General features: G+C 38.8%; 1 protein-coding gene across 5 annotated transcripts in view; it reads left to right on the forward strand.

The window, feature by feature from the left end:
• Sply (Sphingosine-1-phosphate lyase) overlaps positions 1–16,093 on the forward strand; it is a 284,903-nt gene that overhangs the window by 203,907 nt on the left and 64,903 nt on the right. The gene's annotated exons all lie outside the window — the stretch shown is intronic.

Genomic DNA, 16,093 nt, shown 5'->3' on the forward strand with positions numbered 1-16,093 from the left:
GTGACTAAGAGGACCTTGAACTCTGCTTGGAAGAAACTGTGGCCAGAATGTGTAGACCAAAGGGATTTTGAAGGGTTTCAGGCTAACCCTGAGAATCCTATGCCAGTTGAGGAATCCATTATGGCATTGGGAAAGTCCTTGGGGTTGGAGGTTAGTGGGGATGATGTGGAAGAGTTGGTGGAGGAGGACAATGAAGAACTAACCACCGATGAGCTGATAGATCAACTTCAACAGCAAGAGGCCAGACCTGAGGAAACTGGTTCGAAGGAGGGGAGAGAGAAATTGAAGAAATTGCCTACTACAAAGATTAAGGAAATCTGTGCAAAGTGGCTTGAAGTGCAAACCTTCATGGATGAAAATCACCCTCACACAGCTATTGCAAGCCGTGCTGGTGACTATTACACTGACAATGTTGTGAAACACTTTAGGGAAGTCATAAAGGAATGAGAGGTACAGGCCACTATGAACAGATATGTTGTGCGACAGAAGTCCAGTGACTCTGAAGCTGGTCCTAGTGGCATTAAAAGAAGAAGGGAAGTAACCCCAGAAAAGGACTTGACACCTCAAGTCTTAATGGAAGGCGATTCCCCTTCTAAACACTAACACTCTCTCCTCCTCCCATCCCATCAATCATCACCAGATCTTCAATAAAAGTAAGTGTCATGTAATTGTGCATGCCTTTTTTAGTTTGTGTGTATTAAAATTAATATTTCATGTGGTAAAATTTTTTTTTTTTCATACTTTGGGGTGTCTTGCACGGATTAATTTGATTTCCATTATTTCTTATGGGGAAAATTCATTCGCATAACAATGAGCTCTCTTGCACGGATTAATATCGCTATGCGGGGGGTCCACTGTACAGTCACAGGACATGTTTCTAGAAGTTCTGCAGCCTGTGGAAGTCTTTGAAGGATGGTGTCATGCACAGTGGTGTTTTACACTCCTCACACATAAAATGAGTGTCTGCATTGTTGTGGACGTTTTTTTTTAAGTGCACAGACATAACACTTCTTCTGAGCCTTTTTCTTGAAAGCTGGTGCAAGTAGTTTCATTAGGAAGTGATCACCAGGCCTCAGACGAGAAGGTAGTTGTTGGTAATTTAGTGGGCGGTTTTCTATTGCAGGTGTTGTTCTTTGGTACTTGAATATTATTTGTCTGATGACAGACAAACAAAATTCACCATATGGTAGTTTGTTTCTGGTTCTCATCTTATACATATTATAACCATTGAGCATGGTAATGTCCAGAATATTCAAAGTTTATTCCCTATAAAGATTACAATGTTGAATTTACAGAATTTGGTTGTTGTGTGGTTTACATGTAGTTAAATAATGATTACAGAGTGTACCACTAGAATGCCTAGCATGGCTAGGCATTTCGGGCAGACTTAATTTAATTCATTATTTTAAAATATTACAAATTATGAGGTAAGTTGGTATTATGGCTAAGTGACTAAATACTAGTTTGTGAGTTTAGCAATGTGAATGCTTTTGTTTTGGCACAGTACATAGTTTCAGTATTGGAGTATCATAGGATTCATTATTTTAAGATTGAGATTAATATTTCTGTTTATGGTCAAATGGGTGAGTGAGTGTAAGTGTGAACCACCAGGTGGTATTCGTGTAGTTAGTTGATGGGGTTTATCAGGGAGATAAGATGTTTTCTAATGGTAGTTTTGAAGGTGATGAATGTGTCTGCAGTTCTAGAGTTCTCAGGTAGGGTGTTCCAGATTTTAGGGCCTTTGACATACATTGAATTTTTGTAAAGGTTTAGTCGGACATGGGGAATGTCGTAGAGATGTTTGTGTCTGGTGTTATGCCTGTGGGTTCTGTCACAACTATCAAGAAAGCATTTTAGGTCAAGGTTGATATTGGAGTTTAAGGTCCTGTAGATGTAGATTGCACAGTTGTAAGTGTGGATGTACTGAACAGGGAGTAAGTTTAGATCTATGAAGAGTGGGGGGGTGTGTTGCCAGGGATGGGATTTAGTGATTATTCTTACTGCAGCTTTTTGTTGGGTTATTATTGGCTTTAGGTGTGTTGCTGCAGTTGATCCCCAAGCACAAATAGCATAGGTGAGGTATGGATAAATAAGTGAGTGGTATAGTGTGAGAAGGGCATTTTGCGGCACGTAGTATCGTATCTTGGAGAGGATCCCAACTGTTTTGGATACTTTTTTGGTTATGTGTTGGATATGAGTGCTGAAATTCAGGTTGTTGTCAAGGTATAGGCCTAGGAATTTGCCCTCATTATGTCTGGTAATTAGAGTGTTGTCGATCTTAATGTTAATTTGTGCATCTCCTGCTCTGCTACCAAACATAATATAGTAAGTTTTGTCAGTGTTAAGAGTAAGTTTATTGGCTGTCATCCAAATCGATATTTTGATCAGCTCCTCGTTAACAATGGTGTTGAGGGTGGCAAGATTAGGGTGAGAGATGACATAAGTCGTGTCGTCAGCAAAGAGAATGGGTTTCAGGTGTTGGGATACGTTTGGAAGATCATTGATGTATATGAGGAAGAGCAGGGGACCAAGGACACTTCCCTGCAGAACTCCAGTATCAAGTGGCCGTGTTGTTGATGCTGTGTCTTTAATGGTAACATACTGATACCTATTAGTAAGGTAAGATTTGAAATAAGCAAGCGCATGGCCTCTTATATCGTAATGGTCAAGTTTGTGGAGTAGGATGTCGTGGTCTACTGTGTCAAAAGCTTTTCTTAGGTCAATAAAAATTCCTAGTGGATATTCCTTATTTTCCAATGCTGTGTAAAGCAGATCTAGCATTTTTATGATTGCATCATTAGTGCTTTTATTTTTCCTAAATCCAAATTGGCAGGGGTTGAGTATGCTTTGTGCTGTTATAAATGAATATAGTCTCCTGTGCACGAGTTTCTCAAAGATTTTGGATAGCAATGGTAAGTTTTATATTGGCCTATAGTTGTTTAAGTCTGTAGGGTCACCACCTTTATGTATTGGTGTAACCCTTGCCATCTTGAGTAGTTTCGGGAAGGTGCTAGTTTCTAGTGACTTGTTAAAAAGTAATGAAATAGCATGTGAAAGGATATGGGCCGCTCGCTTGTACAGTAATGGTGGGACATTAGACAGATTCCCTGAGTTGTTTTTAAGTGACTTTATAATCTCGGTGACTTCCGAGGGCTCAGTTGGTGCAAGATAGAAGGAATTTGGGAAATTCCCATCTAGGTAGTCCCCGGCATGGGCATTAGTATGTGGGATTTTATTGGTGAGATTAGATCCTATGGTTGAGAAGAAGTCGTTTATCTTGTTAGCTGTGTCAGTGGGATGTAGTGGTGTTTCATTAGGTTTAGTTAGGACAATATTCTTGTTTTTTTCAGTTTGTGGGTCCCTAGAATCTGAGAGTTTTCCAGGTCTTTTTTATATCTCCTCTAGTGTCTGTGAATCTACTGGAGTAGTATAGTTGTTTGGCTTTCTTTATTACTTTGGTGAGAACTGATGAATAGTGTTTAAGAATATCTTTGTGTATTAAGCCCTGTCTATATTGCTTTTCATATTGGTGTTTCTTGTCAATGGATTTCAGAATGGTGCTGGTTAGCCATGGGCAACCAAGCCGTTTGTTTGTGATCTGTTTCGTTTTTATAGGACAATGTTTGTTGTATAGTCTAAGTAATTTGTTAAGAAAAATGTCTGTCCAGTCATCAATACCATTGGCCTTGGAGAATTCTGTAGGCCAGTCAACAATCTCTAGGTCAGTTGTGAACTTCCTTATTGAGGCCTCGTCATGGAGTCTAAATGAGACTTTGTTGTATTCAAGTGGTGGTTTATTAATGTTTGTCAGGAGGAAGGTAGGGTAGTGGTCTGTAGTGCTATCTGTGATTATCCCTGATTTAAGGGGGGCTAGTATATTGGTCCATATGTGGTCTATTATGGTTGCACTTGTCTCAGTGAGCCTGGTTGGTTTAGTTATTGTTGGTATGAGAAGTGTGTTGTTCATATTGTTGATGAAATCAGTTACAGGCTGATCATCTAGTAAGCCAAGGTTGATGTTGAAGTCTCCAGCTAAGAGAAGGTGGTGCTTATTCATTTGTCTGTTTGTTATTAGTGACTTTAATTTCTCACTGAAATTTGGGATGTTTGTGTGAGGTATCCGGTAAATGGCTCCGATTGTTATAGGTGTCTTAAGGTTTTTTACAGTAAAATTAGCAAAAATGTATTCCCCATATTCATCACTAAAGCAAGTGGTGCTAATACAAGACAATTGGTTAGAGTAATAGATTGCAATACCACCCCCAACTTGGTTTGGTCTGCAGTTGTGAATTGCTGTGTATCCTGGTAGAGGGTAGATATCTATTGTGTCCTGCTTAAGCCAGGTCTCAGTAAGAATAATGCAGGAGAAGGGTGTCTTTAGTGATTCTAGGAGTGCCAGGAGGTCATCATAGTGTTTGCTTAAGGACCTGATGTTGTAGTTATGTACTGATAGGCTTTTAGCATTGTTTAGGATAGTGCTGGCTTGTGATGCTGTGTAATAAAGGCAGTTACTTTCCAATAGGTTTTGATTGGGTGTCAGATTATGGAGGTTTAGATCAGGGTCAACGTGATCAATCATCTTCTAGGTTTAAATTATGGTTATTTATATATGGAAAAAGAGTTTTATGTACCACTTATAACTCTTGCGAACACAATCAGCAAAACAATAAAATGGTAAAAAATACCGACAGGTTGTTTAGGTAAGACACATATGCAACAGTTAGGTATCTTTATTTCGAAACGTTTCGCCTACACAGTAGGCTTCTTCAGTCGAGTACAGCAAAGTTGATAGAAGCAGAAGAGACTTGAAGACGATGTAATCAGTCCATCACTCTTTAAAGTTTTGAGGTGGTCAGTCCCTCAGTCTGGAGAAGAGTATTGTTTCATTGTCTGGAATAATATGGAGTTGAAGTGATAGGATAGAGCCTTATATAGCGCCAGGAGGTGAGACGTAGGTCACTAGTAGAGTAAGAATGTAGACATTGAGAGGTCAGGTCCCTCTCAAATCCAGCCATTCTCACTAGTAGAGGTTGTTGAAGTGGTTCCAAGTCTGTACCAAGATACCCTTGTGTTGCAGTGTCTGACAGAGTGAACAATAAAATGGTATAAAATACCGACAGGTTGTTTAGGTAAGACCTAACTGTTGCATATGTGATCACATCGACTCAAGGTTGAGGGACTGATTACCTCATTCTCCTCCTGTTCTTCAAGATTCTCCTTTGTATGGACTGATGAAGCCACTGTGTGGTGAAACGTTTCCTCAATAAAGATACCCAAGAGTTGCACATGTGTCTAATTTATCAACATGTCGGTTCTCTGAACCATTCATCTACAAACCTGTCAGACACTGCAACTTCTTGGGATCTTAATACTTGGGAATTCTTCGCTTGCCTAATTCTTGGGCACGACCTACTTCCACATTGAACAAATGTGACACCGCCTATGACTGCTACACCTCTCCTACCAACGGTTTATAAGCTCCTTCTCCGCACGTATGCCGTATTCTATTCAAGATTGATGGACTGATCACATCGACTCAAGGTTGAGGGACTGATTACCTCATTCTCCTCCTGTTCTTCAAGATTCTCCTTTGTATGGACTGATGAAGCCACTGTGTGGCGAAACGTTTCCTCAATAAAGATACCCAAGAGTTGCACATGTGTCTAATTTATCAACATGTCGGTTCTCTGAACCATTCATCTACAAACAATTGAGGATATGAAAGTGATCCTTCCAAAACTCTTTTAGAGTCAGTCGAGTGTCTGTGGTCACTTCAAAGCACTTTTGAAACATAGCTTTTGTGTACAGTTTCTTGAAGTTGGAAATGACCTGCTGGTCCATGGGCTGCAGGAGAGGAGTGGTATTAGGAGGCAAAAACTTGACCTTAATGAAGCTCATGTCCCCAGAAAGTCGCTCTGCCAAGTCTGTAAGATGACCAGGGGCATTGTCTAATACCAGGAGGCACTTAAGGTCTAATTTCTTTTCAGTTGGGTAATTTTTCACAGTGGGGGCAAATGCATGGTGTAACCAGTCATAGAAAAAGACCCTAGTGACCCATGCCTTACTGTTTGCCCTCCACAGCACACACAAATTAGCCTTGAGGACATTGTTTTGCCTGAACGCTCTGGGAGTTTCTGAATGATACACCAATAAAGGCTTCACTTTGCAATCACCACTAGGATTGGCACACATCAGAAGAGTAAGCCTGTCTTTCATAGGCTTATGTCCTGGGAGTGCCTTTTCCTCCTGAGTAATGTAGGTCCTGCTTGGCAATTTCTTCCAAAACAGGCCTGTTTTGTCACAATTAAGCACTTGCTCAGGTTTAAATTCTTCACTGTCTATGTAATCCTTGAATTCCTTCACATATTTTTCAGCTGCTTTTTGGTCCAAACTGGCAGCCTCACCATGCCTAATCACACTATGTATGCCACTACGATTCTTAAATCTTTCAAATTAACCTTTGCTGGCCTTAAATTCACTCACATTACCACTAGTTGCAGGCATTTTTTCAATTAAATCCTCATGCCACTTCCTAGCCTTTTCACATATGATTGCTTGAGAGATGCTGTCTCCTGCTATCTGTTTTTCATTTATCCACACCAATAACAGTCTCTCAACATCTTCTAACACTTCCGATCTCTGTTTCAAAAACAGACATGCACTTTTTGAAAGAACAGCTTCCTTGATTGCCGTTTTATTGGCCACTATAGTAGTGATGGTTGATTGGGGTTTGGTATACAACCTGGCCAGCTCCGACATACGCACTCCACTTTCGTACTTTGCAATTATCTCTTTCTTCATTTCCCTTTCTTCCGCAGGGTTGGCACTAGAAGCGTTCTTGGGGCCCATGGTGACTTATTTTGCATAAACAAGTACCAAAAACACTGTGATAATATGGAATGTACTGAATGTATGCGTAGATGCGAGCACACTGGCTGGCTTGTAAACACTGGCACGCACGGGGCAGTTCAGGCCACGAGTGGATGCGTCCAGGATGAATCGTGTGTGGCGGGTTTTTAACGTGTGGCGAGGCAAAATTTTTGCATTAAAATGTATTGTATGCTGGATTTAACGTATGCCAATGCCATCATATGCCGGGGGTCCACTGTACCTTCAAATTGCGCTCACAGTAGCGAAAATGTTCTATTCTTTAGCGAAGCTCAAGAGTAAACAAATGACGTCACCGTCCAATACCTGTCTGCCTGCCAGTCCAAATTCCAATACGTAGTCAAGAATGGGTTGACATTATTTATACAATTATTACAATAATGCAATAGTCTGCATAACAGTAAATCTTCTATTTTTTTGTGAATAAAAATTCCAAATGGTAAGTAAGAGGAGCCTGGAGCCATGACTAATGAACAGAGAAAATGTTATTTTAGTGCCAGGAATATCTGCATTGTTTATTCTGGACCCTATTTTGAAATTGGCATCTGTTGAAATTTGTGTGAAATCGGCCAAATTGCCAATTTCTGACCACTTTATTGGGTAGTTGAAATAAGTGAATGGGTGGTTTCTTGTGCTCAGTTGACAGACTAGTAGTAAATAAGTTTATTCAGGTATACACAAATACAGTTACATAGATTATCATACATAGCAGTGTATGTATAGAGAACCTAGGATAACCCAGAAAAGTCAGACAAAGTGATTTATTTCCAGTACCTGGCTTGGGCTTGCCATATATGATTTTTGGTAAATATTTTTTTTTCTCGGTTGTTTATTGGGCTATCTCATTGAAACTTGGGCAATGTATGATGGAAAGGTGTTTCTTAACGTACAACAAAAATAAAAAAGACGGACGATTAATAAGGGAGTTCACTTCTCAGCCATTAGCCACCTCTTTGCAGTATACAGTGGAACCTCTACTTGTGAGCATGTCCACGTGCGAGTTTTTCCAAATACGAGCAGTCGATGGGTCGATTTTTTGCTTCCATATGCGAGCAAAATTTCCACAAGCGAGCAGACCTCAAGGCTGGTTCCTTGACACCGGCGAGGGGCTCTTGCTCTTGATCTCGGGAATTGTATCTCATTTGTTTGTTGGACTATCTTATTGAAACTTGGGCAATGTTTGATGGAAAGATGCTTCTTAACATACGCCAAAAATGAAAGAAATCTAAGCATAAATAATGGAGTTCACTTTTCAGCAATTAGCCACCCCTTAACGATAATTTCGAATGGTTTTTATGTTTGTATTCTCGTTTTTTTGGTCTCATTTGATAGAATGGAAGATATATTACAGAAATAGATATGATTTTGATTGCTTTCATGATGAAAAGTGCCTTGAAATAGAGCTCAACCTAGGAGAAATGGTCAATTGTTTGGCTGTTTCAGAGTAAACAAATGACGTCACTGTCCATTCCAATATGCAGTCGTGAATGGGTTGACATTATTTACACAATTATTGCAATAAGGAATAACAGTAGGTCTTATATTTTTTGTGTGAATAAAAATTACAGTTTATTTATATAATAATAATAATAATAATAATATTTATTTATTTATTATCACACTGGCCGATTCCCACCAAGGCAGGGTGGCCCGAAAAAGAAAAACTTTCACCATCATTCACTCCATCACTGTCTTGCCAGAAGGGTGCTTTACACTACAGTTTTTAAACTGCAACATTAACACCCCTGTATAATAATAATACGTATAATAATAATATGTACAATAATACATATAATAATAATACTATAATAGTACAATACAATAATAATAATAATAATAATATAGTATGTATAATAATAATACATATATAATAATAATGTACTACATATAATAATTATAATAATAGACGGCTTCAAAAGGCCGTCACTAGATGGCAGTGTTTACCACAACAAAGAGGGAGCGGTTGTGGCCGCCTCCACCTGTTACATAATGACATATTTTATTCATTCTAGAGTATTTATCATGTTTCTATGTTATTTTTATTGTTATGTCATATTAGATGAACTGTGATATATAAATAAGCCATAAAGATGATATTAGCCAAATTATTCATGAAGTAATTTGCTCGGTCTCCAGACACTCTCTCATCCACCGCCGACACCGCCCATACCACTACATGATTTTTTTTTTTTTTTAACAAGTCGGCCGTCTCCCACCGAGGCAGGGTGACCCAAAAAAAGAAAGAAAATCCCGAAAAGAAAATACTTTCATCATCATTCAACACTTTCACCACACTCGCACATTATCACTGTTTTTGCAGAGGTGCTCAGAATACAACAGTCTAGAAGCATACACACATAAAGATACACAACATATCCCTCCAAACTGCCAATATCCCAAACCCCTCCTTTAAAGTGCAGGCATTGTACTTCCCATTTCCAGGACTCAAGTCCGACTATATGAAAATAACCGGTTTCCCTGAATCCCTTCACTAAATATTACCCTGCTCACACTCCAACAGATCGTCAGGTCCCAAGTACCATTCGTCTCCATTCACTCCTATCTAACACGCTCACGCACGCTTGCTGGAAGTCCAAGCCCCTTACCCACAAAACCTCCTTTACCCCGTCTCTCCAACCCTTTCGAGGACGACCCCTACCCCGCCTTCCTTCCCCTATAGATTTATATGCTTTCCATGTCATTCTACTTTGATCCATTCTCTCTAAATGACCAAACCACCTCAACAACCCCTCTTCTGCCCTCTGACTAATACTTTTATTAACTCCACACCTCCTAATTTCCACACTCCGAATTTTCTGCATAATATTTACACCACACATTGCCCTTAAACAGGACATCTCCACTGCCTCCAACCGTCTCCTCGCTGCTGCATTTACCACCCAAGCTTCACACCCATATAAGAGTGTTGGTACTATACTATACTTTCATACATTCCCTTCTTTGCCTCCATAGATAACGTTTTTTGACTCCACATATACCTCAACGCACCACTCACCTTTTTTCTCTCATCAATTCTATGATTAACCTCATCCTTCATAAATCCATCCGCCGACACGTCAACTCCCAAGTATCTGAAAACATTCACTTCTTCCATACTCCTCCTCCCCAATTTGATATCCAATTTTTCTTTATCTAAATCATTTGACACCCTCATCACCTTACTCTTTTCTATGTTCACTTTCAACTTTCTACCTTTACACACATTCCCAAACTCATCCACTAACCTTTGCAATTTTTCTTTAGAATCTCCCATAAGCACAGTATCATCAGCAAAAAGTAACTGTGTCAATTCCCATTTTGAATTTGATTCCCCATAATTTAATCCCACCCCTCTCCCAAACACCCTAGCATTTACTTCCTTTACAACCCCATCTATAAATATATTAAACAACCATGGTGACATTACACATCCCTGTCTAAGACCTACTTTTACCAGGAAGTAGTCTCCCTCTCTTCTACACACCCTAACCTGAGCCTCACTATCCTCATAAAAACTCTTTACAGCATTTAATAACTTACCACCTATTCCATATACTTGCAACATCTGCCACATTGCTCCTCTATCCACTCTATCATATGCCTTTTCTAAATCCATAAATGCAATAAAAACTTCCCTATCTTTATCTAAATACTGTTCACATATATGCTTCAATGTAAACACCTGATCTACAAATCCCCTACCCACTCTAAAACCTCCTTGCTCATCCGCAATCCTACATTCTGTCTTACCTCTAATTCTTTCAATTATAACCCTACCGTACACTTTTCCTGGTATACTCAGTAAGCTTATTCCTCTATAATTTTTACAGTCTCTTTTGTCCCCTTTCCCTTTATATAAAGGGACTATACATGCTCTCTGCCAATCCCTAGGTACCTTCCCCTCTTTCATACATTTATTAAACAAAAGTACCAACCACTCCAACACTATATCCCCCCCTGCTTTTAACATTTCTGTCATGATCCCATCAGTTCCAGCTGCTTTACCCCCTTTCATTTTACGTAATGCCTCACGTACCTCCCCCACACTTACATTCTGCTCTTCTTCACTCCTAAAAGATGGTATACCTCCCTGACCAGTGCATGAAATTACTGCCTCTGTTTCTTCCTTAACATTTAAAAGTTCCTCAAAATATTCTCGCCATCTACCCAATACCGCCATCTCCCCATCTACTAACTCCCCTACTCTGTTTTTAACTGACAAATCCATATTTTCCCTAGGCTTTCTTAACTTGTTTAACTCACTCCAAAATTTTTTCTTATTTTCATTAAAATTTCTTGACAGTGCCTCTCCCACTCTATCATCTGCTCTCCTTTTGCACTCTCTCACCACTCTCTTTACCTTTCTTTTACTCTCCATATACTCTGCTCTTCTTATAACACTTCTGCTTTGTAAAAACCTCTCATAAGCTACCTTTTTCTCTTTTATCACACCCTTTACTTCATCATTCCACCAATCACTCCTCTTTCCTCCTGCCCCCACCCTCCTATAACCACAAACTTCTGCCCCACATTCTAATACTGCATTTTTAAAACTATTCCAACCCTCTTCAACCCCCCCACTACTCATCTTTGCACTAGCCCACCTTTCTGCCAATAGTCGCTTATATCTCACCCGAACTTCCTCCTCCCTTAGTTTATACACTTTCACCTCCCTCTTACTTGTTGTTGCCACCTTCCTCTTTTCCCATCTACCTCTTACTCTAACTGTAGCTACAACTAAATAATGATCCGATATATCAGTTGCCCCTCTATAAACATGTACATCCTGGAGCCTGCCCATCAACCTTTTATCCACCAATACATAATCTAATAAACTACTTTCATTACGTGCTACATCATACCTTGTATATTTATTTATCCTCTTTTTCATAAAATATGTATTACTTATTACCAAATTTCTTTCTACACATAGCTCAATTAAAGGCTCCCCATTTACATTTACCCCTGGCACCCCAAATTTACCTACTACTCCTTCCATAACATTTTTACCCACTTTAGCATTGAAATCCCCAACCACCATTACTCTCACACTTGATTCAAAACTCCCCACGCATTCACTCAACATTTCCCAAAATCTCTCTCTCTCCTCTACACTTCTCTCTTCTCCAGGTGCATACACGCTTATTATAACCCACTTTTCACATCCAATCTTTATTTTACTCCACATAATCCTTGAATTAATACATTTATAGTCCCTCTTTTCCTGCCATAGCTTATCCTTCAACATTATTGCTACTCCTTCTTTAGCTCTAACTCTATTTGAAACCCCTGACCTAATCCCATTTATTCCTCTCCACTGAAACTCTCCCACCCCCTTCAGCTTTGTTTCACTTAAAGCCAGGACATCCAGCTTCTTCTCATTCATAACATCCACAATCATCTCTTTCTTATCATCTGCACAACATCCACGCACATTCAGACTTCCCACTTTGACAATTTTCTTCTTCTTATTCTTTTTAGTAATCTTTACATGAATGACATATTTTATTAATTCTAGAGTATATATCAGGTTTGTATGTTATTTATATTGTTTATTATGTCATATTAGATGAAGTGAGATAGATAAATAAGCCGTAGAGTTGATATTAGCGAAATTATTGAAGTACAGAATTCCACTGGAATGGATTAATTGCATTTCAATTAATTTAAATGAGGAAAATTGACTACGCAAACGAGCAAATCCAGTTGCGAGCAAGGTCATGGAATGGATTAAACTCGCAAGTAGAGGTTCCACTGTATTTTTGTATGTTTTTTATGGTTGTGTTCTCATTTTTTTGGACTCATTTGATAGAATGGAAGATATATTACAGAAATAGACATGATTTTGATTGCTTTCATGACGAAAAGTACCTTGAAATTGAGCTCAAAGTAGCGGAAATGTTTGATTTTTGCCGATGTTCAATTAACTTTGTGTAAGTCAAGTTGCTTAATTTTATTAGTATTGTAACCTAACTACTCTGTAATCCGGCAAACTCAGTAATCCAGCACACTACAGGTCCCAATGATGCCGGATTTGTGATGGAGGACCTATACCGTTGTATTCAACTCAATAACTGCACTAATATTTTCATCATTTTGTTTACAATAAACTTGTAAACAAGTTTTGTAAGTAACATAATGATAAACAAATTAGTGCAGGTATTGTGTTGAATACAATGAGTGTACACTTATACAATATACATTATATTGGTCTCACAGGCCACAAATGTTACTAGAAAAAGAAAAAACTAGAAAAGAAAAGAAAAAAGTATAAAAAACGTAAAATAAAAAAATGCGATTTTGTGGAAGTCACTGATGTTGTCGCCACCCGGTCATTTTGGGTCAACTTCCCGCCGCTGTATCTCAGTAACTACTGATCAGAAACTTTTTTTTTTTGTTTTATTACCTTCACAAAAATATTATCTTTAATTCTGTAAGAAAAATAATTTTTTTTTTTTTTTTTCAAAATTTCTTGGACACTGGGGCACCCCTTCAGATTTTGGCCTTGGACCCTGAAAGGGTTAATCCCACCCCTCTCCCTAACACCCTAACATTTACTTTTTTCACAACCCCATCTATAAATATATTAAACAACTATGGTGACATTACACATCCCTGTCTAAGACCTACTTTTGCAAGGAAGTAATCTCCCTCTCTCCTACACACCCTAATCTGAGCCTCACTATCCTCATAAAAACTCTCTACATCATTTAGTAACTTACTGCCTATTCCATATACTTGCAACTTCTGCTACATTGCTTCCCTATCCACTCTGTCATATGCCTTTTTTAAATCCATAAATGCAATGAAAACTTCCCTACCTTTATCTAAATGCTGTTAATGTAAACACTTGATCTACACATCCCCTACCCACTTTAAAGCCTCCTTGCTCATCTGCAATCCCACTATCTGTCTTACCTCGATTTTTTCAATAATATCCCTAAAATACGCTTTACCTGGTATACTCAGTAAACTTATTGCCCTATAATTTTTACAATCTCTTTTGTCCCCCTTCCCTTTATATAAAGGAACTATACATATTCTCTGCCAATCCCTAGGTGCCTTCCCCTCTTTCATACATTTATCAGACAAAAATAACAACCACTCCAACACTATATCCCCTCCCCCTGCTTTTAACATTTCTGTCATGATCCCATCAGTTCCAGCTGCTTTACCCCCTTTCATTCTATGTAGTGCCTCATGCACCTCCCCCACACTCACATCCTACTCTTTTTCATTCCTAAAAGATGTAATGCCTCCCTGGCCAGTGCATGAGATTACTGCGTCTCTATCTTCATCGACATTTAAAAGTTCCTCAAAATATTCCCGCCATCTACCCAATACCTCCAGCTCCTCATCTACTAACTCCCCTACTCTGTTTTTAACAGAAATTCATTCGTTCCCTAGGCTTTCTTAACTTGTTTATCTCCAAATTTTTTTCTTATTTTCTGCAAAATTTCATGACAGTGCCTCTCCCACTCTATCATCTGCTCTCCTTTTGCAATCTCTCACCACTTTCTTCTCCTTTCTTTTACTCTCCATATACTCTACTCTTCTTATAACACTTCTGTTTTGTAAAAACCTCTCATAAGCTACAATTTTCTCTTTTATCACACCCTTTACTTCATCATTGCACCAGTCACTCCTCTTTCCTCCTGCACCTACCCTCCTCTAGCCACAAACTTCTGCCCCACATTCTAATACTGCATTTTTAAAACTATCCCAACCCTCTTCAACCCCCCCACTACTTACACTTGCATTAGCCCACCTTTCTGGGATAGTTGCTTATATCTCACCCTAACTTCCTCCTCCCTTAGTTTATATACTTTCACCTCTTACTCTAACTGTAACTACAACTAAATACAGTGGACTCCCAACTTAGGTTATTAATCCGTTCCAGAGAGCACACCGTAAGACGATATTATCGTAAGTCGAATTAATTTTCCCCATAAGAAATAATGGAAATCAAATTAATCCGTTCAAGACACACAAAAGTATGAAAAAAAAATATTTTTACCACATGAAATATACATTTTCCTACACACAAACAGAAGGATACATGCACAATATATATTGTGTAATGAAGGATAAATGACACTTACTTTTATTGAAGATGTGGTGATGAGTGATGGGATGGGATGGGAGGAGGGGAGATGATGGCAGTGTATTATTTTTTGGAAGGGGAATCTCCTTCCATAAGGACCATGGTGCCTTATTTAGCAGTTACAAGCACTAAAAACACTGGAATTGGCTTGTAAACATTGGCACACTAACTGAAGGAAGGGTAGCTGAGGCGCGCTCAGGCCAGATGGACGGGTGGACGCGTAAGGGACGAATGATGTAAGTCGAGTTTTTCAACGTAGGTTGGGGTCAAATTTTTACGCTGACAAGCATCATAAGTCGGTTTTATTGTAGGTAGAGGCCATCGTAAGTCGGGGGTCCACTGTAATGATACAATTTATCCATTGCCCCTCTATAAACATGTACATCCTGAAGCCTACCCATCAACTTTTTATCCACCAATACATAATCTAACAAACTACTTTCATTACATGCTATATCATACCTTGTATACTTATTTATCCCCTTTTTCATAAAATGCGTATTACTTCTTACCAAACCTCTTTCTATACATAGCTCAATTAAAGGCTCCCCATTTTCATTTACCCCTGGCACCCCAAATTTACCTACTACTCGCTCCACAACATTTTTACCCACTTTAGCATTGAGATCCCCTACCACAAGTACTCTCTCACTTGGTTCAAAACTTCCCATGCACTCGCTGAACATTTCCCAAAATCTTTCTCTCTCTCCTCTACACTTCTCTTTTCTCCAGGTGCATAAACACTTTCTATAACCCACTTTTCACATCCAACCCTTATTTTACTCCCCATAATCCTTGAATTTATACATTTATATTTCCTCTTTTCCTGCCATAACTTATCCTTCAACATTATTGCTACTCCTTCTTTAGTTCTAACTCTATTTGAAACCCCTAACGTAATCCCATTTATTTCTCCCCGTTGAAACTCTCTTATCCCCTTCGGCTTTGTTTCACTTAAAACCAGGACATCCAGCTTCTTTTCACTCATAACATCCACAATCATCCCTTATCATTCACGCAACATTCACGCACATTCAAACATCTCACTTTGACAGTTTTCTTCTTTTTCTTTTTAGTATGCTATACTTATTATTATTATTA

Source organism: Cherax quadricarinatus, chromosome 24 (genome assembly GCF_038502225.1).
Source record: "Cherax quadricarinatus isolate ZL_2023a chromosome 24, ASM3850222v1, whole genome shotgun sequence".
Taxonomy (NCBI): Eukaryota; Metazoa; Arthropoda; class Malacostraca; order Decapoda; family Parastacidae; genus Cherax; species Cherax quadricarinatus.